Source organism: Petromyzon marinus, chromosome 4, assembly GCF_048934315.1.
Source record: "Petromyzon marinus isolate PM22_M1 ecotype Great Lakes invasive population chromosome 4, UKy_Petmar_22M1.pri1.0, whole genome shotgun sequence".
Classification (NCBI taxonomy): domain Eukaryota; kingdom Metazoa; phylum Chordata; class Hyperoartia; order Petromyzontiformes; family Petromyzontidae; genus Petromyzon; species Petromyzon marinus.
The window spans coordinates 15,561,475-15,583,383 of NC_133670.1; the positions used below are offsets into that span (position 1 = coordinate 15,561,475).

The 21,909-nt window shown below is 41.7% G+C and overlaps 1 protein-coding gene across 1 annotated transcript in view; it reads left to right on the forward strand.

Moving 5' to 3' along the window:
- LOC116938635 (unconventional myosin-X-like) overlaps positions 1 to 21,909 on the forward strand; it is a 75,664-nt gene that overhangs the window by 466 nt on the left and 53,289 nt on the right. The gene's annotated exons all lie outside the window — the stretch shown is intronic.

Sequence of the window (21,909 nt, forward strand, 5' to 3'; positions counted from 1 at the left end):
CCTGGGGATTGAGAGCACTCGGCTCCTCGTGGTGGCTGCTGTTGTGTGTTGATGCTGCTGGTGTTGCTGATAATGAAACGATTAATTGAATGACTGCGCTGGTAGTGGTGCACCGGATTAAGAACTGAAGAAAGATAATTGCCAGAATCGTCAGCCTGTTGTATATACAGTATATGTTTATTAAGCAGTGCTAATGATGAATGGGGGGAGGGGGGGGGGTCTTACTTGATTTTTATTAGGTGCTGTTGTTCGATAGAGTTGGGTGACTACTCGAGCGAGGAATACTTGACGCGTTGGCCGGGCTGCGTTGGTGTATTAACGCCTCCTTACTAAAATGCCTCGCATTCTGTGTCCGGTGAGATCAGTGATTATGTTCATACATGGTATAGTACTCGTGATCTACTGCAGGTCCATATTTACCGCTATGATTCATCATCATATTCAGCAACCATGATCAATCTAGATTCTCACTTCCTAAAAAGAGCAGACACGTGATCCAAAGACGGCCATGGTGTTGGTTGCAAAATCGCAGGAGATGTTTCGACTTGAAAATACTGTTTATGATGCTTCAAATATTATCCACTTCCCTATATGCCTATCGTGTTAAGGTTAGGATTGTTCAATCAAACAAGCGTGTAATGTAGACCGATGTAACCAATTGTATTTTCAGTCTCGCACTAAATAAAAGTGGCGCTCAGTGCCAATGGATTGATTGTAAGTCAACACAGCACTCATGGAGACGGAAGGTGGGTGGTAGAAGAGTTTGTGCCGAATTTAATACTCGCCTCTATATGATGGATACTCATTCAATTAATTCATATAATGCCCTATCTTTAATATTTTGAACGTATACGACCTCAAGTTTGTAATCAATACATACTACCTGCTAAGACGTGGGTCCGAAACATGGTCATTAATGAAGAACAAGGAACAAAAACTTAAAAAGTTTGCACAGAAGCATGGAGATGTGCTTGTTTGGGAATACACGGAGAGACAAAAAGAGGATTGCATGAATTCGGGAACAAATGGTTGGTGAATTACAAACTTCAAACTGTTAAGAAGTGCAAATGGGCTTGGGCAGGACATCCCTTGAAGGGATTGTAGCCGTGGTCATGAATAATGACGTAGTGGCAGCCGAGGGGTTGAAACCCTCCGAGAGGACGTCAGCCTTGAATGTCGAGCGATGAGACGAGCTGAAGTGCATGGGCTCGGTGGATTTATTACATCTCAGGATTGTGAGAGATTGTGACGGCGTGGAGAGGCCTTCATCTAGCAGCGAATTGATGGTTGATTATGATGGCCTCGAGGAATCTTGACAGCGGATAGCAAGCAAGTTTAAACTAATCTGCTAGCCTATACAACACGAACATTTGTATACTGTAATTCAAAGATGTTGCTTGTCCAATGCCAGAGTGTGTCCATGTCGCAGTAGATGCATTGATATACATTGTGTAACTGTGATGGATATTACAACAGATATACCATACTTGTCTCGGGCAATATTGATATCTGATACATAAAAAAACAATTGTGGCTGAGTAACTGATGTAAATACGTATGATGCTCGAAATGGGCTGCAAAAAGCTTAAAATAATGTAGCACAAATAAAAGTCGGGTCCATGACTATAGCAAGAAAAATTATGAACCAGCATTTTGGAATTTGGGGCCCGAAAACTTACAGCTGGGAAGTTATGGGTTTCACTCAGCGCAGGGTCAGTCCAAAGTTATAAAGTGCATTGAGTGCACTTTGTGATTAGCATCCCATGGAGTGTGACAATCAACTTAGGTGAAACTTGATATCGCCTTCTAGTTATATATTGTACTAATATGCACCATACAGCTGCAATATTATAATATCCATACTACCGTTATTTTGGGTTAGATCGCGTAAATGAACGTTTTTTGGGTTTAGATCGCGTAAATTTACTCACAGAGAGACTCACAGAGGGAGACTCACAGAGAGACTCACAGAGAGAGAGACTCACAGAGAGAGAGACTCACAGAGAGAGACTCACAGAGAGAGACTCACAGAGAGAGACTTACAGAGAGACTCACAGAGAGACTCACAGAGAGAGACTCACAGAGAGACTCACAGAGAGAGTCTCACAGAGAGACTCACAGAGAGAGACTCACAGAGAGGCTCACAGAGAGAGACTCACAGAGAGACTCACAGAGAGAGACTCACAGAGTGTCTCACAGAGAGAGACTCACAGAGAGAAAGCAGTCGAGAGGCTGAGGGATAGAGAGACTTACAGAGAGACTCACAGAGAGACTCACAGAGAGAGAGACTCACAGAGAGAGACAGAGAGATCTTACGCGATCTAACCCCCAAAAAACTGTATTATGGATGGTATTGGTCGCGAAAGCCTACGTGTTAAACCAATATAATTGGCACAATCCAATACCTAACATTGCCTAACCTGTATCGGTCAATATACATACAGTACATGTTATTCTTGTGGTGTATTCGTCGAATTTTTACTCAGCCAATCATACCTCATACATCTTCTTTCAAATTACTGTAGTTACATTCCACTTTGTGGAGGGTCCAATGTGATCCTCATGGATAGTCTGGTTTACCCTCTTAGGAATGTGGAATTTCCACCATTGACTCAGTACCATTACCTATGACACTTTGAATAGTACTCTGGACACAGAGACACATGCATATTTTCCACAGTAGTCTGTGTTAAACTGTATACATCATTGAGTAACTTATTAAACGACGAAAATGTACATCACGGTTAAGAGTGTTCACAGCGCGGTGTTCCATATCCCGCCTTAATTTAAACGCCCACAGTCGTTACAGCAAGTAACTTATTGACTGGCGCGGACTTTAGATGGTTGGGGTGGAAAGGCTGAACCTAAAAAAAAGTATACGGTTTCCGCGAGCCTGGGTTTAACATTTCAGACGAAAGCGTGGCGTTGAGAGTCTGGGTCGAGCCGCTGTCTCACCGGAGGCAGGAAGTGTGGGTGAGACATTGGTGACTACAGCTGGGTTGTTGACTTTTTAAACACGGGAGTCGTGGGGGCACGTGGGTGGTGCGAGAACGGCGATCATTGCGGTGTCGCTATTGGAACTCGGCAGGGAGTTGGGGCGTGGAGACTGGAGGCCGGGATGATGCTGGCAATGACGCAGACAGAAGGACAGGGTCCCCGTTTTGGCACTGAGACAGACACACAAGGCGCAATTGACGCGGGTTTCGCACAGACGGACGGGCGTGATCACTGCAGCGGTATTATCCTTGCGCCACGTCACGAGGTGGGGGGGGGATCATGACGGAGTTGACAGCTCATGCTGCAGCATCTGCTGCGGGTTGTTTGAAATCCACCGTGGCTGCTGTGAGTTGTTTTCCTGTCTTTGTTGAGATCAGCTACCATTTCCTTCCATATTACCGGATCCTGGACAAAGTGGGGCCAAAAGTCTTGATTTATTGACTTTGGAACTGGTTCCACACCCTTAGCAATGTACACTATATTTTTTTATACAAGTATCTACACATTACAATGTATTAACTTGCTATGAGCTAACATGTGTTGATATTATAACATAATGGATATTCTTTTGAACAGCTGAGCAGGAAATGTGTGAATGGGTAAGCGTAATAAAACAATATAGACAAATACTATATGTATTTATATGTTGACTTAAAGCTTTCGTGACTGCAGTAATTCACCGAAAGACCCACAGAGTATGTATTTATATGGCAGGGATATTTTCCGGATGACTGAATAATGCCTGAACAAATGTGCTCATTTTAGTTGAAAATTATTGAGCGGAGAAAAATTAATCCAAATTTTTTTATTTTGAAAATGTAGCATCACGAGATGCACAAGCTACATTTACTATAAACCACGTTTTTTATCAATCACTGATTCAAATCAAGTAATATAGGAGCACTGTGCTTACATACTTTGTCTGCATATTTTTACGGATGTTTGTTTGAAACTCACTAATAATTCTGTACGGAGAAAACATCTTTAATTACATTTACAAAATGTAGCATTTTGCAATGAGTACTGTTATGTTAAGTCAACATAACAGTACTCATTATTTTACTGCCCGGCGTTTCTGTTCTGGGGGGGGGGGGGGGGGTTAAAAATACACTTTAGATAATTGAAATGTGCACAGCTTTGCTTAATGGGACCCAATGGGCTCTGTGAAAATATAATTCCGCAAATGCCAAGTGTTGAGGCTGCGCACCATCTGAGTCTGGTTAACGAGGCTTCGGTGGGCAGTGATTCACGGTAGCGTTGCCTCGCAAATTCAACAGCGTCCAAGTGAGAGGCCACACGGGAGCCTCCCACCGCCACCTCTGGACTTTTTTAACCCAAAACCTGGGTTTTAGCTTTTAAATATAAACCAAGAATTTATGGCACTCGATTGATTTGCTCCTCCCACCCTCTTATTCCATCCTGCCTCTCGACTCCATCCACACTCCCCTGGGCATGGGGGAATTGACTGGTGTTTGCAGATGCCAACACTGTTTTTTTTTTAAATGCTCTTCGGCTCATTGGCGAATGTGGGGAATGCAGGCATCGTCTTACACTTGAGTCATTAGACCCCCGCGTATGCAAATGAGACTGTTGGCTCAATGGGCTCTCAGCTTGCAAAATACAGCCCATTACTGAATTAAACACTTTATGTGTGTGCATTGGGAAGCTGCAATATGCTGATTTTACATTCGTGCGACATGGTTGCCTCATATTTTGAATGCTTAAATGCTTTCTATCCTAAATGTTAAGGCACATGGATTATCTTATTGATTTGCACATAACTATTATTGCTGCGTATAGCGACATTTAGCATCATCGTTACATTTTTCCCTCTTGTAATGTGTATGAAAAGGACACATACAGTACATTGGGAATCTGCATGCTCACGTGAAAGTGTATTGCTCCGAGCCTGATTGTACGCCCTAATTTATTTATTGCATCCCAGTTGCGATCAGCATCCGGATAGTAATTTGAGAAGTGACATTTTTACCATTTTTCTTGTGACTCATGTGGTCCCTTCTACGTTGATCAGTGCTGCCAATGCTTCATTGCCCAAATGGCACGTGTAATTGCGTAATTGCATCACGGCTGACAATCGCATCCGTGTTATTCGGAAGCCACAATCCCAAAAAGCGTACGTTACAGTAGCAAACCAAAACGTGTTTGATCTTTGATCTTTCAACCATTTTCTGTAACACAGCCCGGATTGAGAACAATAGGTCTATGCAGATTACGTCACCCAAAAAAAGAGCCTTTTACCTTACTGTATAGTAAAACTGCACCGCTCGTACAAACACACGTCAACACAATATTGTTTACAGTATTTTTAACAAGGTGATTTTACCACATCACAACTTAGTTTTGCACAGAATGAAAAGTGATTACTGTATTAAGGTAAAAGTGCAGCTCTACAATTTATGGCTTGCGTCAAGTCAAGAGAGCCCCCCACCCCCTGTAAGAGGGTATTTTGGCCTACTCTTTCATGCTGACCATACATCTTGGGCAAGGTGGGAGTACCCACACTTTACCCCACCACACACGACCTGCTGATCGACGAACTGTGGTGCACCCATTACTGCATATGATTAAACAAATTACGAGCTTGGTCTTCCTTCTTGTTGAATAATATTTAAATGCTGCGTTAAGCAAATTCTGTCAAGTTACATCGGTGTTGCTAGACACCGTGATTCACACGAATGGAACTTATAACCCTTGGCAACATAATTTGACTGTATCCGTAGCAAGGATGAACAAAATACTCACATGATCTTGTAGTATATACTGTCTTTTGTCATTGGCCGTGCAATTGCACTTTAGTCTTGTGACCGTGCCATTTGTTAACTAGATTAAAGCCAGTAGTGCAGCCCCTGCCTCTCTAATTCATTTTAATGACTGCACTCTCAGCCCGACAGCTGGTGGTCTGAGATCAGCCGAATGAAATAACCACGTTAGTACAGTTGCTTGAGGAGGAGCAGCAGGGTGATGATGGAGGCTGAGGGTGTTTCCTTCCAGCAAACCTCCGAAAAACAGAGAGTCTGGCGTTTCAATGTGGGGAATATAAGAAACAAAAACAAAATTAGCGGGGTTTGTGTAAACAGCAAACAAAGCTTTGTTGGAATTTAATAAAAGGTGCAATGTCCTTTGAAAAGGAGTCCATAACCATTAGCTGCTGGCAACAGGCCAGAGAGGGAGCAAGCGGCGCTGTTTTATATTTTTTTTATTCACAGAGGCCAGTGACATTTGGCGTGCCATCTGTGGTGCCGCCACTTCAATGGGAGCCCCCACGTGTGGAGCCATGCTCGTCTGCTGCCTTGGGTGATTGATAGGTGACGGCCAGACTTAGACCCCCTCCGGATAGTCCTTTTGGTGGCACGGTGTGGAAACTTGTGAGCCGCTGACTTGAGCTGTAAATGCCCGTGTTTTGCCTCTTGTCTCTAAGCAAAGTGTTAATCGGATGCTCGGTCCAATAAACTCGCATGTATTTGAGGATGAATGTAGGACTTAACAATATGTTCTGTGTCCAGACTAAAATATTTACATGAGAGTATTGTAAAGTAGTCCTTTGGCTGCTTTTGTAAAAAAAAAACGCTGCTTTACAATAACAGCCAAAGGAGGGAACATGCCCAAGAGGACGAGATCAGCTGTGCAGGAGCCAGATGGATTGTGGTGGTGAACGGTAGTGTTGTAGTTAGCGCGCTGCACTACGAACCTGGCGTCCCGAGTTCGATTCACACGGCCATCACCAGTGACGATTTATCTGAACCGGTCCTGGGTCTCCCCTATGTCGACTCAGCCTCAAATTAGTACCTGGTGTGGTGTGTGACAAAGGCGTGATGCTGGCCACCCACCCCTCTGTGTACTGTCCCGGCCTTCATAGGTGCTCGCTAACAACATTTCGCCCCGAAAGTCTGTTAAGGATATACGGGAGATCTTTGTTTCATTGAGGGATGCTGACGGCTTTGCAAGACCTTCATCCAATAGCGGATAGATCACAGAGAATGATGATTGTCAAGCATACATTTTAATGCTTTGGAATAATTTAAATTATAACATTACAATACTGTACAGAGAAACTACTTGTATATGACACACCCACAAATGGTGTACAAGTTCAAAATTTTATTCGCATTGGAATATATTCTATTTTCTTATTTTACTCTTGTACGCCGTCACATGTTAAAATTATTCCGCAATTTTTTTACTAGAGTGGGAGAAAAAAAATAGATATTTACAATTAATATTTCACAAGCCTTGTTTTTGTGGAAAACTATTTATTTTATGGAAAATGGGAAGTTAGTTGTGGTTTTATGAGAGTTCTGCCCAGGGTTTGCGATTGCTTTTGCTTAGAGCATTCATAGGAGAAAAGGCTGCTCACCGGCTCTCACTCGGAGAGCCGGTGAGTGTCTCAGGCCTTTGTCCCCATTCACTTAGCAGACCTGTGACAGCGGCTGAATAATTCCATGCTCTGTATTCCATGCACAAACCATTGCTATTTCAATAGAATGATATTGATCATGACAAGTCGATAATCTAATTTTTTCCGCTAATTTTATTCTAACGGACTTGTCAGGCAGGTTTCTGTTTAACGTGATAACACGTGCGTGAAATCACAAATTGCGTCAAATACGCTTTCATAATACGTTGGTAATTCCCAGCCCTTTGTCGATCAACTGCTAGATGAGGGCCCCCCATGCCGCATCATTCATGGGGGTTGTTTGACCATACTTCACCACGCTGGTCAATGCATGTTTGTGAATGGGGGGGGACCCAGGGAGGACCATTTCAGATATCAAACCCCACTGATTTTAGATACCATTGGGAACCAAATTCAGTTCTCTGGGTTCATACCGCATCGCGTTCGCCGCTTTGCCACTACTCAACCTCCCCTACCCCCCAAAAGCATAACTCTTTGTTGTCTTTCTTTGGAAAATATAGTCTATAACAAAACAAAAAGGTTACAAAATCTTCCAGCTAATTGCCAAAAAGAGAAAATCCTAGAACAATGATGATGCACCAAGTGGCTTTTCAAACAGCTCAGATTTCTCCTGCCACATGGCTCCTGATAAGCGTGTCAGCCAGAGACAATTAGCCTCGTGCACTGGGGAGGTACCCACCGGGGTCATGTTTATGCCAGTGCTGAATGAATCTCGAATGAAAAACTCGCGTCCCTTGTCAGTGGATAAACATAACGCGAGGTCGCTGTAATGGGAGCGGAACGACATGAGAGGGTAGGCAAAAAAACATCTTTCATAGAAACCTCTCATTTCCACAAATGCCTTGAAACTAAAGAGAGATTTTTTGTGATTTATCATTCACTGAGTAAATAAAAAAAATGCGCTCTGTAAACATTTAATCTAACTGTCGGGGTGTCAGGTAAGTGTGCTCTGCTGGTGAATCTCTAACATGCATATTTTTTTCAATGGCTCTTATTTCGCATGAATCCATATAATTCATTGAATTTGTATTGGTAGGGACAAGTAACTCTTCCACGATTTCATATGAAGTGCTTCAATGGTTAGGCAAGTAAAATGTCGTCCTCCTCTATCTCCATTCCCAGCAGTTCTATGAATTTTCATCATTCAGGGTCACAGTTGAGTAAACTAAAATCAATGATCTTTTATTTACATTATATTTCCCATCTCGCTCATATTTGTTATTCTCGGTTGTACTATTTTGTACACTGTTATCCTAAATGTAACAGAAAACGATGAGCATACTGAACATTGTAAATTATTTCAGACACGAGTCATGATCTTAAGAATATATTTTAATCCAATTAATCTATGGCATCGTCACATGTCCACTAACCACATGACGGGAATTTCATTCACTCCCATGGGTTGATGAGCTGAGTCAATACGGCCGGGAATGAAACCGACGATTTTATGACTGGAACGCTGCTGCTCTGCCAAGTGTATCATCAACAACTGTCCTGTAGACTAAGCAAATTGCGCAGTGTTCCTTTCAGCAGTTTTCTGCGGAGCTTTAGGGGAAATAAACATGGGTTGGGGAAATGACACAGACGTTGTGTTGGGTATCGGAGAGGGAGCGCATCTCCTTGCATTGTGCCAAGTGAAGCATTTCTTATGAACCCCCATCCGCCACACGCAGGCACAGTGGTAGGGCTGCTGCTGCGCCAGTGATGCCCTTAACCAGTGGAATGGCAAACCAGATTTCCTTTCTTTAATGCAGCCGGGCTCAGCCAGCTGCTTTTTTTTTCTTTTTGACACAGAGGGCCGGGTGTGTACTTTCTCTTATGTTTATCTCTGCTGATTTGTATGGCTAGCTGCCATGTGCTGCTACTTTGGCTGTTGGCACATTGTTTTGATCCTTGTCTCCTTCTTGATAGGGATACCAAACAATGCTGGTTCCGGTTCCAGACTCCTAACATAGGCTCGTCACTTGTAATGGATGAAGACGTCTGTTATTTAAATTATAAACAACTCTGTGCAATATCAGATATAAAACAATGTTTGTTCTTTATACACTACATTGCTAGCATTGGATATGGAATGTTACCACCATTGCATTTTTTCAGCAGTAGGACAAATAGATTTTGAATAAAAATGTATGTATAATGTGGAGTTCATATATATAAACAGAGGATGTTGTTATACAAGACACTTTAAAGGCATATACATTACAATAATGAAAGTACTATACCATGCAGAACTAACTTGCCAAGGAAGAAATGTAAAACTGCACAGTAGTATGTTCCCAATGTACAAAAATGAATGATATTTTACAAAAATACCATAGCAGAAGCTGGATATAAGCACACTGTGGCAACGAGGCCGTGTGTGCTTATATTATGAGTGAGCTTGTATACAAACATTGACTTTAACCCCATTTGTGTAATGCAGTGGTTTTCAACCCATGGATCACGCCTCCCAGGAGATGGGGAGGCCATAGCCTACTGGGAAATGGTAGGGGGGTAGGCCCTCACATGGATACCGTGCATGATACATTTTAAAAATGTGCATGGGGAACGTCAGTGCCACGTTGCAGCGACAAAACACAAGAATACACAACAACGCCCCAAGATTTTAAAGTGCCATGAGTGGCGCTGATGGGTGGCGGGGGGTGGCACCCGTGGGGGCCAGTGGGGTGATTTTGGGTGCCTCTATAACAAAAAGATGGAGGCACTGAAATAATGTGAGGATGTACTGTATTACTTATATCAGAACTGCGCATGGTAAGGTGTGCTTGCAGCGTATACACATTGCACTGTACTAATCGTTTACTGTATATCCATTAGAAATCTGCTACTGGATAAAGGCTTTCCTAGTGTTGGCCATCAGGTGTGTTTCACCTTCACCACTATGGCTAGTTGGGGATGGAGGGGGGCACCAGGACAAGTTCAGACACTGTTTCGCTCGGCCCCGATGTTAACAGGGGCTGGGAATCCATACTCGCGTCGCAAGGTTCATAGAAAAATGCGCAGCCCACTCCTCCACCACTCCAGCTGAAATAACGGTACAATTCTATCCACTGCTGAATGAGGGCCTCCCCACACCATGCTGGTCATGGAGGTTATTTGAGCATTCAGAGGTCAGTGTGGGTTGGTGGAGGTGGGGGCGCATAGATATGTGGGTTATATGTTAGTACAGTACAGGAATGACATTTGAGGAGATTGGGAATATTCCGGGTAATTTATTCCAATAACAATAATAAGTATGGTGCTATAAATGTTTATATTGTGGAGAGAGTTTGCCATCTTTTTTTCTTTTGTGTTTAATAAAATATACATTTTGTTAATAGCTCATATTATCCCTTCAAAGCAGCTCTGAAAATGCAGGAACGACTGCTGAGTATGCGCATGGCAGTGTCCTTCTGGCCCAGCTGTGTTTGCTGATCCCACTTTCATAATTAATTCAAAGCACTTTATTTTTATGCCAAACTTTTCCAGGTAAAGGATGTTCGATTTTCAGATGACCGTTGTGAATGTTTTATTAATCACGTGCAGTGCCCGTGATGGAGAATTCCAAAAAGTCCTTGTGCATTGCCCACATTCAGCTACAAGCTACTGTATATGTTTTGCACGCATTGTTCTAAATATATATTTTGACACATATAAAACTGTTAAACTTTGGAAGCCAGTAATTTGTTCCTTAAGGAAGATCCACAAGCATAATTTGTCAATTCAACAAACTGCAGTCATTTTGGTGAAATGGCTTTTGGTTGCAAGGGGTGCAAAATTTCCTGGGATATCGCTGGATGCCACTACTGTTCAACACTTTATTGTCATATTTGTTTTAATGGAGTGGTAAATGGTGGAGAGATTGATTTCCTTTTTCCATCATGACTCGAGACTTACATTGTGTCTGTTCAATGGCACCGTTGTTATAAATGTGTTGGCACTGGATGCCAATTGCACTCTTTCACTGTAAATTAACATTTGTATGCTAAAATTACTTTAATATAAATTTTAAGTAACGATCTATAATTTAGATTAAAGTGTTTCTCTTTGGGTGTATTTTTTATATGATGCGATGCACTTTGCAAAGGTAAAAATGCATGTACTGTATTTGTTTTACTCTGTTAAAATATAATAATTGCAGTAGTAGCTATCGTTTATGCTGTATTGGCATCATAAAACAACAGCAGTTTATCCTTTGCACCATACGGTGTTATCAACTTCCCTTTCGGTGGGTTTGGTGTGGGTGGGAAATGGCTGTGGATTGATATGCATTTATAACTTATCACAGCCAAAACCCAGACGGGCGCAAAAAACACGTGGTTTATAGTTAAGTTGGTGACGTGCATCGCGTTGACATTGGATATAAGTTGAGAATGTCTGGGCAGATGTGAGAGGCACTCAAATCCTCTTTTCTACCTGTTTATCAGCGCAAAATGCTTACGAGTGTCAGTGCAGCATTTTTTTGCTCATTATTCAATTGTTACATGTAAACATATTTACAGAATCAAATGAATGAAAATTTCATTTTTCTCTCTTACAGTGCTCAATGCTAGATTTCCAATGTACATAGTTTGGCTTATTTATATTATTATCATCATCTATTATTATTATTATTCTTATGATGTATTAGTCCTGTTTATAAACTGGCCATGTTTTGATTCTATGCAAGCTCTGTAAATCCTGCCTTTGCATGTAATGTGCTTGCACCGTTGTATCGTTTGTTCGATAAAACGCTGTAAACTTTTCTTTCCCGTGTAACGTGCTCAGCCACTTTGGCTGGGTCACCATGGAAAAGAGCTTCTTAAGCTCAACGGGCCTTAGCCGAAATAAAATTACTGACCAATGTGACAAGACCCGCCCACAATTTTTACCGTAAAATGGACATATCAGTGTCAACCATAGTTGCTGTGAGTTTAGCAATATCAACGCAAACAGCTGAGGCTGGCTGCACTTGTGGTTGGCAGATATAAGCCGTTTCTGGATTTGGCGATTTCACAGAATGCGGGTTCCCCGGCACATCGGCGTGCATCCTTCACTTTGCTCTGAACAAAAATGCTCAAGTTCTCGTGGGAGAAAATTAGATGAAGCTTATATATATTTTTTATAACATTGTACATTTTCTCTGCTTTTAAGTCTTCTTATTGTAGACTCGCATTCAACTGTTTACCTCTGACATGAAAGTTCAGTTTATATGGAAGTGATCCAATTATGAATTTATAATCTATATAAAAGCTAACTTACAGAAAACATCAAACACATGACCAACATCCACATTCAGCGCAGTTAAACGACCTTATATGTATGATGGTGTAAGTACTGTGCTGTGATCTGGAATTAATTGGATAAATTTAGCAGTCTGCGGGTTGGAGAAGGGGAAAGGTGGAGCCAGGACCGGATCAGATATCACTCACCACTGATGCTTAGCCATGGTGGGGGAATTGAACTCTGTTCAACGGGTTCATCGTGCAGTGAACTACCGACTCTGCAACAGCTCCATCCCCATACAGATATTGTACGATTTGGTGAATGGTGCGTTGAGCAAGTGTTCCTAATTGGTAGATGTTCACTGCAAACTACAGTGGCATATAAAGCGACTATTTTTTACATGGAAGTAAAATATTTCATCACAGTATTTATACATGAAACACATTCACAAGGGGATTGGCACATAACATAAAAACGCAGCATTTACAGAACGTCATCAAAACACAAATACAGTGCATATTATTTTGCGGTTATCTTTTATGAATCGGAGCACGGAATAGATACAGTGAGGGAAAACAGTATTTGATCCCCTGCTGATTTTGTATGTTTGCCCACTGACAAAGAAATGATCAGTCAATAATTTTAATGGTAGGTTTATTTGAACAGTGAGAGACAGAATAACAACAACAAAATCCAGAAAAACGCGTGTCAAAAATGTTATAAATTGATTTGCATTGTAATGAGGGAAATAAGTATTTGACCCCCTCTCAATCGGATAGATTTCTGGCTCCCAGGTGTCTTTTATACAGATAACGAGCTGAGATTAGGAGCACACTCTTAAAGGGAGTGCACACTCTTAAAGGGAGTGCTCCTAATCTCAGCTTGTTACCTGTATAAAAGACACCTGTCCACAGAAGCAATCAATCAATCAGATTCCAAACTCTCCACCATGGCCAAGACCAAAGAACTATCCAAGGATGTCAGGGACAAGATTGTAGACCTACACAAGGCTGGAATGGGCTACAAGACCATTGCCAATCAGCTTGGTGAGAAGATGACAACATTTGGTGCGATTATTCGCAAATGGAAGAAGCACAAAAGAACTGTCAATCTCCCTTGCCCTGGGGCTCCATGCAAGATTTCACCTCGTGGAGTTGCAATGATCATGAGAACGTTGAGGAATCAGCGCAGAACTACACGGGAGGATCTTGTCAATGATCTCAAGGCAGCTGGGACCATAGTCACCAAGAAAACAATTGGTAACACTACGCCGTGAAGGACTGAAATCCTGCAGCGCCCGCAAGGTCCCCTTGCTCAAGAAAGCGCATATACATGCCCGTCTGAAGTTTGCCAATGAACATTTCAATGATTCAGAGGACAACTGGGTGAATGTGTTGTGGTCAGATGAGACCAAAATGGAGCTCTTTGGCATCAACTCAACTCGCCGTGTTTGGAGGAGGAGGAATACTGCCTATGACCCCAAGAATACCATCCCCACCGTCAAACATGGAGGTGGAAACATTATGCTTTGGGGGTATTTTTCTGCTAAGGAGACAGGACAACTTCACCGCATCAAAGGGACGATGGACCGACCATGTACCGTCAAATCTTGGGTGAGATCCTCCTTCCCTCAGCCAGGGCATTGAAAATGGGTCGTGGATGGGTATTCCAGCATGACAATGACCCAAAACACACGGCCAAGGCAACAAAGGAGTGGCTCAAGAAGAAGCACATTAAGGTCCTGGAGTGGCCTAGCCAGTCTCCAGACCTTAATCCCATAGAAAATCTGTGGAGGGAGCTGAAGGTTCGAGTTGCCAAACGTCAGCCTCGAAACCTTAATGACTTGGAGAAGATCTGCAAAGAGGAGTGGGACAGAATCCCTCCTGAGATGTGTGCAAACCCAGTGGCCAACTACAAGAAACGTCTGACCTCTGTGATTGCCAACAAGGGTTTTGCCACCAAGTAGTAAGTCATGTTTTGCAGAGGGGTCAAATACTTATTTCCCTCATTAAAATGCAAATCAATTTCTAAAATTTTTGACATGCGTTTCTCTGGATTTTTGTGTTGTTATTCTGTCTCTAATTGTTCAAATAAACATACCATTAAAATTATAGACTGATCATTTCTTTGTCAGTGGGCAAACGTACAAAATCAGCAGGGGATCAAATACTTTTTTCCCTCACTGTACCATATCCAGGCTCTTATCACTGCCCTGCAGTCCATTGCATTAGACCTCTACTTGCCAGCAGGGGTTTTTATTTCTGAAAATTGTGACCACAGGGGTAAATGTGTCTATTTGTGAAAATGCTTGTGGCTCTTCTCTCACGTCTTCTGTCAGTGTGAGCCTTGGTGTGTGTGTGCAATCACATCGATGTGAGTTGTGTGATCGTCTGTGTTTGCATATGGATATCCTCAATCATACTTTCTTCTGTTTGGTAATATTGATCCTAATTTCTATACTGATGGCACACAGCTTTACATATCCAGCCTAATCGCTGTCCATTCTTTTACACTGCGTTGTGGATAAGCTCTGGCGTTATCGCGTTCAATGCACCAAAAGCACGAGTCTTCATCATTGGCCGGAAATCAGTCCTTAATAAAGACTCCACCTACAACGTACTCCTCCGAAACACTGGTGTTAAACTTGCCAAAATTTTCTAAAACCTGGGTGTCATCCTAAATGGTGAATACTATTTCTCCTCTCACAACTCAACTCTGCAGGACCTCTTACCTCCACCTCCGATTAACACGGTTGGCTATGTACGGTATGAAATATGTTCAACATACTTTATACACCTGTGAGATATCCCTACACCCACCATTCTCTTACTCCCTCTGTAGATAAAGAGCTCTATCCAAGCCTTCATCACCTGTCTCCTTTACTACTGCAACTCTCCCCACTACATACAGCCTCCTCAAATTCCTCACCTTCAAACTCCATATTATCCAGAATTCCACCGTAAAACGTATCACCCGCAACCATAATCGAGACCAGATCACATCAGTTCTCATATTCCTCTCATGAGACCCGATTCAGTCCCTAGTCAACTACAACATCACCATATTGAAGAATCACCATGTATTTAACTCTGCCCACCTGTCCCCTCTTCTCTCACCCTATTCTCCACATCTCCTCTACTCCAACAACGAATATCTCCTGTCAAATCCATCCAGCCAACCTCTGCTCAATGGGAGGCCCCTTCCTCTCTGGTTGTCTACACTGCTGACTCGATCCCTCCATTCAAATCCAGGCTTAAGGCCTTCCTTTTTTCCTTCAACAATGACTGCTTTCATATATTCTTACATCTTTTTCCGTACACAATTCTTCTCTCCCTGTACTGTCTTCCCACTTACTTCCCCCTTTCACTTAAAAAAACCCCTTCCTCTTCCCCACAATCTCATAACACAAATGTCTTCCTTTTCCTACAGTGCATTGAGATGCGGTGGCATTTAAATGCTGTATACATTCAAATGAGTGTTGTATTGATGTGTTTTACCTGGCCAGATTGTGTATCAATTTGTAAATGGTCATGTATGCATGCATACAGTAAATCTTATAGGCATCATCACATGTTAACGCAGTTTTGACCTTATTCTAGTTCACCGCAGTACACAAACTGTGTGCCATAATAATCACTGGGATTGAAAGAACCATTAAATCCAGGGCAGAACGACCAGCGCATCATGCAGCAGCAGCAGCTTCCACATGTTGGCATATTTTTTTTTAAATAAAAACACATTCATAGTAAGCTGCCCTGTATACGATATTTACACTGCATAGAACTCTATGATTTATATATAAAAGAAGGTTTGTGTACACAGTATTATGATATATCATTACATTGACATCATGTCACATTGTTGAACTACACATCTTTATAGGGCGATCAGTGAGGGTTCGTGGCCTGGTCATATGCCCTGGTAACCTAAGTTTCTTTCCAACTGCCATGTCTTCCAATAAAAGATAGATGTTTTTTTCCCCCCAAATTGTACAAACCCCATTGTATTTATAGGTGTCATGTAATGAGATGAAGAAATTCACTTTTGGAACTGGCACAGCTATCATTGTGCAACCTTGTGTCGGAGATTGAAAATGACGTCACGGAATTACTTCTAAATTCATTTTGCTCAGGCCTTTCCTTCAGCAATCGGTGCGTACCTTTAATATGCCCAGCAAAGGGGTGTTTTCGTAGCATATCAATACAACCAGAATGTTGGTGGCTGAGACCATCAACTGGCTCGATAGCCCTGGCTCAAGCACAGTTCGCTCCCTGAATCTAAACCGAAGATCACAGAGGTTGCTGGCTCATTGCCACGACATAGTTCATAGTTCATTTATTTGGTATAGCCCTGTGAGCCATTCGGCTCTTGAATCGGGTGCAACCGCAACAAACAAAAAACATGAACAAGAAAACATCTTAAAGTGATTATGTGACTGTGCAAACAGAAAATACAGGAAAAAAATATCAAAATATTCCTGAAATAGCACCGTACACCAACACTGTGTGCAAAAATCCCAGTGGGATGCAAGTCAAATAACAACAACAACCACAAGACAACTAAGATTAACGCCATCAGTCTAACTCCGTACTACAATAAAGAAAACATGGCCAAAACAAAAAAAACTTTTCGAAATCACCAAAATAAAAGCCATAAATCCAATGTAACAGTGATCATAGGGACTGTGACCGAATTTTTAACAATAAATTACATAAATAAATTATAACACCAAAATCTAGAGCCATATTTTAGGCCACTGAATAGCAGTGGCAGTTAGGGGTGTACAACTCCTCTAGAGCAGTTTTGAGTGAAGATCTCATAGGTAGTGATTCAAGTTGCAGTTTATTGGCAATAGCATTCCAGACCCTGGGGGCATCAATAGCAAAGGCCCTTCCTCCAGTTTTGTACGGCAATAGGGAATGTGAAGCTGGTAAATGAGCAAAGACCTGAGGTCAAATTTGTTCTTTGAAACAGAGAGGAGATCCAGTAGGTAGTCTGCGGAATTTTTTGTAAGTACACCGTGAATAAATAAGATCTGGTGCACAAGCCGTCGAACATTAAGAGATGTTAAGTTTGACCCAATGTAGAGATCACAGTGGTGAGTCCTATATGGGCAGTTCAATGCAAATCTTAAGGCCGAGTGATAGATGGAATCAAGCTTCTTCAGTACAGTACTTGGGGCTGATTTATACACGATGTCACAGTAGTCAAGTAGAGGCAGTATGGTAGCTTTTATCAATTCCAAACGGAACATTGGGGGGAAGCAGTGCTTGTGTCGATACAGAAAACCAATTTTTATTTTTGTCTTTTTACCAATATAATCAATGTGATCTTCAAAACTAAGTTTTGAATCCAGGATGACCCCAAGATACTTATAGATCTTGACTTGCTCTATTTGATAATTATTCAAGGAATGTAATTGGGGAAAAATAACTTCCTGCTTTAGTCCCGGAGAGAAACATAGCACCTTGGTTTTGGAGGTATTCAGGACTAGTTTAAGATAAACTAGCTGATGTTGTAGTTTGTTGAAATCACCCTGGAGCTTGGCAATCACGTCATCCGGAGAGCGGCCAGCAGTAATCAGTATCGTGTCATCTGCAAAAAGATTTACCCTGGAATGATCCAATTCAGTGCCCAAGTCATTGACATAAAGAGAGAACAAGAGGGGGCCAAGGATGGAACCCTGTGGAACCCCTTTTGTTATCTTAACACTGTTTGACCTCCAACCATCTGTGAATACAGTTTGGGTGCGAGAAAAGAGGTAATTTTTTAACCATTGTACTGTGTTTTCGGAAAAACCGAGGCAACTTAGTTTACTAAGCAGGGTGTTGTGGTCAACTGTATCAAAAGCTTTGGACAGGTCAAGAAAAAGACAGGCACAGTACTGCTTATTATCAAGGCTATTGTAAATTTGATTCAAAGAGTCTAATGCAGCAGATGTGGTGCTGTATTTTTTCCAGAACCAAGATTGTTTTAGATGTAGTAGATTGTTGGTGGACAGGAAACTGCTAATTTGGTAGTTCAATCATTTTTCTAAAATTTCCATCAATGGGGACAAAATTGAGATAGGTCGGTAGTTATTGGGATCATCTTTAGGGCCCCCTTTGTGAAGTGGACGGACATAGGAATGTTGCCATTCTAGAGGAACTGATGCTTCTTTGATGGACAGGTTGAAAATATGGGCTATAGGTTTGTATATTAGGTGACCAACAGTTAGTAGAGCAAAGACGGGAAAACTATCTGCTCCGGTAGAGGAGGACCCTTTGAGGTAGGACAGTTGTTTCAGAACATTACTTTCGTGGATTGGTTGGAAACTAAATTTGTTTAATGTTTGGACAGGGGTGTAGGAATTTGCAGGAGCAGGGGTGACTCCCAATACATTATCAAAAAGATTACCAGCTTCAGAAAAATGAAGGTTAAAATTGTCAACTATTTTTTTCGGATCTGAAAAATATTCCCCATTTCGGTGAAGCTCAACGGGCAGATTTTCTGTTTTGGATGCCTTTTTGATAGATTTGATTGTTTTCCAAAAAATCCTGGCATTTCCATGTGATTCCAGGAGAGTGGAGGAAAAATAGGCATTTTTTGCATGCCGTATTTTTTTTACGCATCTATTCCTTAAAATCCTGTATTCTAGCCAGTCATTTACCAAATTACTTTTCTGAGCACATGCCCAAGCCTTGTCCCTAGTTTTCATGAGCTTTGTAATCAAAGGATCATACCATAGTGGGCGGTTGCCTTTAGTTTTAAATCTAACCAACGGAGCATGTTTGTTAAGAATTTGGAGAAACGTGTACCTGGCATGGGCATTTGAGCAACCAAACCACCTTTATCCCAAACTCTCCCTTTTATCAGCATCTATGATTATCATTGCCTCCGAAAGTGATGTCAGGCAGCCAAAGGGATCCGTCCAACTTTCCTCAAGTGGTTTTGGCAACAAACCTTCTTTTGTTTAAATCCATGTTTTCAAAGTACTGTACTCCAATTGCATTATTAATACTATTGTTACTTTATTTGGACAAAGAGGTTAAGATATATATCTAATTCAGTAATAACAATAACATATCTAATACAATAAATGAGAGAAAAAAATAAGTTTCACCGTTAAAATAACTAAGCTCTGTGATGTGTTTTCGAGTTGTAACCACGTGGTATGATGTCCAACATTTCACTCCATGTGCTGGGAGCTTTTTCAAGAAAATTAAGTTCCTAAAGATGGAAATTCATTCTGCTCGACTAACACGTGGTACAACTCAAAAACACATCGGAGAGCTGTACTGTGCAACAGAGTAACCTATGCAGTAATACAATAATTTGCTATAATGCGTATCTGTATTATTACTGTACAGTTACACCCTGAGGTTCCCAAAAACAATCTGCCACATTTCTGAGAAAATTACATTCAGCACTCTGTGAGCATAACATTAAGTGTTTATTATGTTTATTTTTACTCAACGAATTGTCCGAATTCGGAATTTTTGCACACATCAGTAATTTAGCAGCAATTAGCTGTCATATTACTCCTTGTTTTATTTTGATGTCATAAACAGACTGTAATCGCCCTGTGTGAATGATAGTTTATTTTAACTTCATTTTGCACGATTATTATTCTACAAAGGCAGGAAGTGCAATTGGTTTTTTTATTTGTATTTTAATACTCTTAATTGTTCACAGTTACTATAATGAGCAACGTGGCCTTATGCCCTTATATCCTCTTTCCATTGCAGTCGATTTTTACACTCTAATGTTTCCTACCTCGGTTACTCACCAGAACACTTTTCTACTGAAATATATTGACTGATCCTGAGATGCTGCCATGGGGTGTGATTGCACATCGGTTTAATTACAATGGTAATTTTTTTTTTAATCCATCACCACCACCACTGCTTCTGTCCATCCAGCAGTGTAAATAAGTATACCGCATTTAATCGATTGGGAGGTCTTTTGTGGTGGGGTAAAGTGTGGGTAACCGCCACCTATTCCAAGGCGTCCGGCAGTAGGGGAAGAGTAGACTGCGACATATATATGTAATTGACTGCTCCATCCGTGCAGTGTTTTTTTTATCCACGACATTTAACGAAACAAGCAGCTGCCACCCAGCATAGAAAGCGTTCCTGCAACAAAAATGCACAGCAGAAGTGATGTCACTGCCATGACAGAGAGACTAGCTGGAGTGACACAATTCTGGGTGGCGAGTCTTCGAGACAGCCTCCCAGCGAAGGGGAAATGCTCTGCACTGCACGAGTTGACTCTTACAGTCGAGGGAGGCATCCGCTGGCCTCGTCATATATTTTCTGACACAGCGTTGCCAGAAGTGCTGGCTCGTGAATAATATGGCCGCTCTTGTTTTTTTTTTCGGTGGTCTAAAATACATTTGGATTACATTTTTACTTCACCTCTTACCGTTATAAATGTGCGATGTTTATATAATCATAATCTTTATTTATACTGGAGGAATCCGATGAGCTATGTCCAGTTATCATGCACACCACCAGCTATTTATTTATGAGATGCCGCATTATTGTAAGCGTAATATAACAATGTAATGTGTGATGTTTGTTGTATACTCGATTTTATTTTGTCAGACGACCGTCATTCAACAACTACACCTGCAGGTTAATTTTGCACGGCACGTTTCCTAGGTTGCTCGTAGGCTGGGAGAGGGCAACACGTGGCGTGCTGGGTGGGGAAATATTTTCTGGGTCGCCAACCCACACAGTTCTGGCTGAAAGCACTGAAGACATTCACATATTATGTCATTCACACATTCACTCTAGCTGCTATATACGGGAATGCTAATGAAAACATAACAGTGAAAAATGTTTCGTCCAATTAACTATAAACCATTGTCGAGTGGTACCCGAAGTGGTTTAGTGCAATGTGTCACGAACCCAGCGACCTAAGTTTGATTTCCGGCCATGACGAACATCATTGGTGAGTGATATCTGAACTGGTCCTGGTACCCCCACACCTCCATCCCCTCCCCCCCCACCACCACTGCCCCATCCCAACCTATTACCAACAACCCACATTGACCAGCATGGTGAAGTATGGTCAAATAACCTCCACAACCGACACAGCATGGGAAGGCCTTCCTCCATTCATGCATTGACAGAAGGTTACAAAGAAATAAAGCCCATTAGAATGGATTAAACATCAAGGCCCTCTCCCGCTGCGAAACGTGTGTTACCCAGCATCATTACATAAACCAATGCATTATGTTGCTCATAAAAAAAACAGCCCAACGTATTATCGTCTCGTGAGATAAACAAAAAATGTACGGCGCA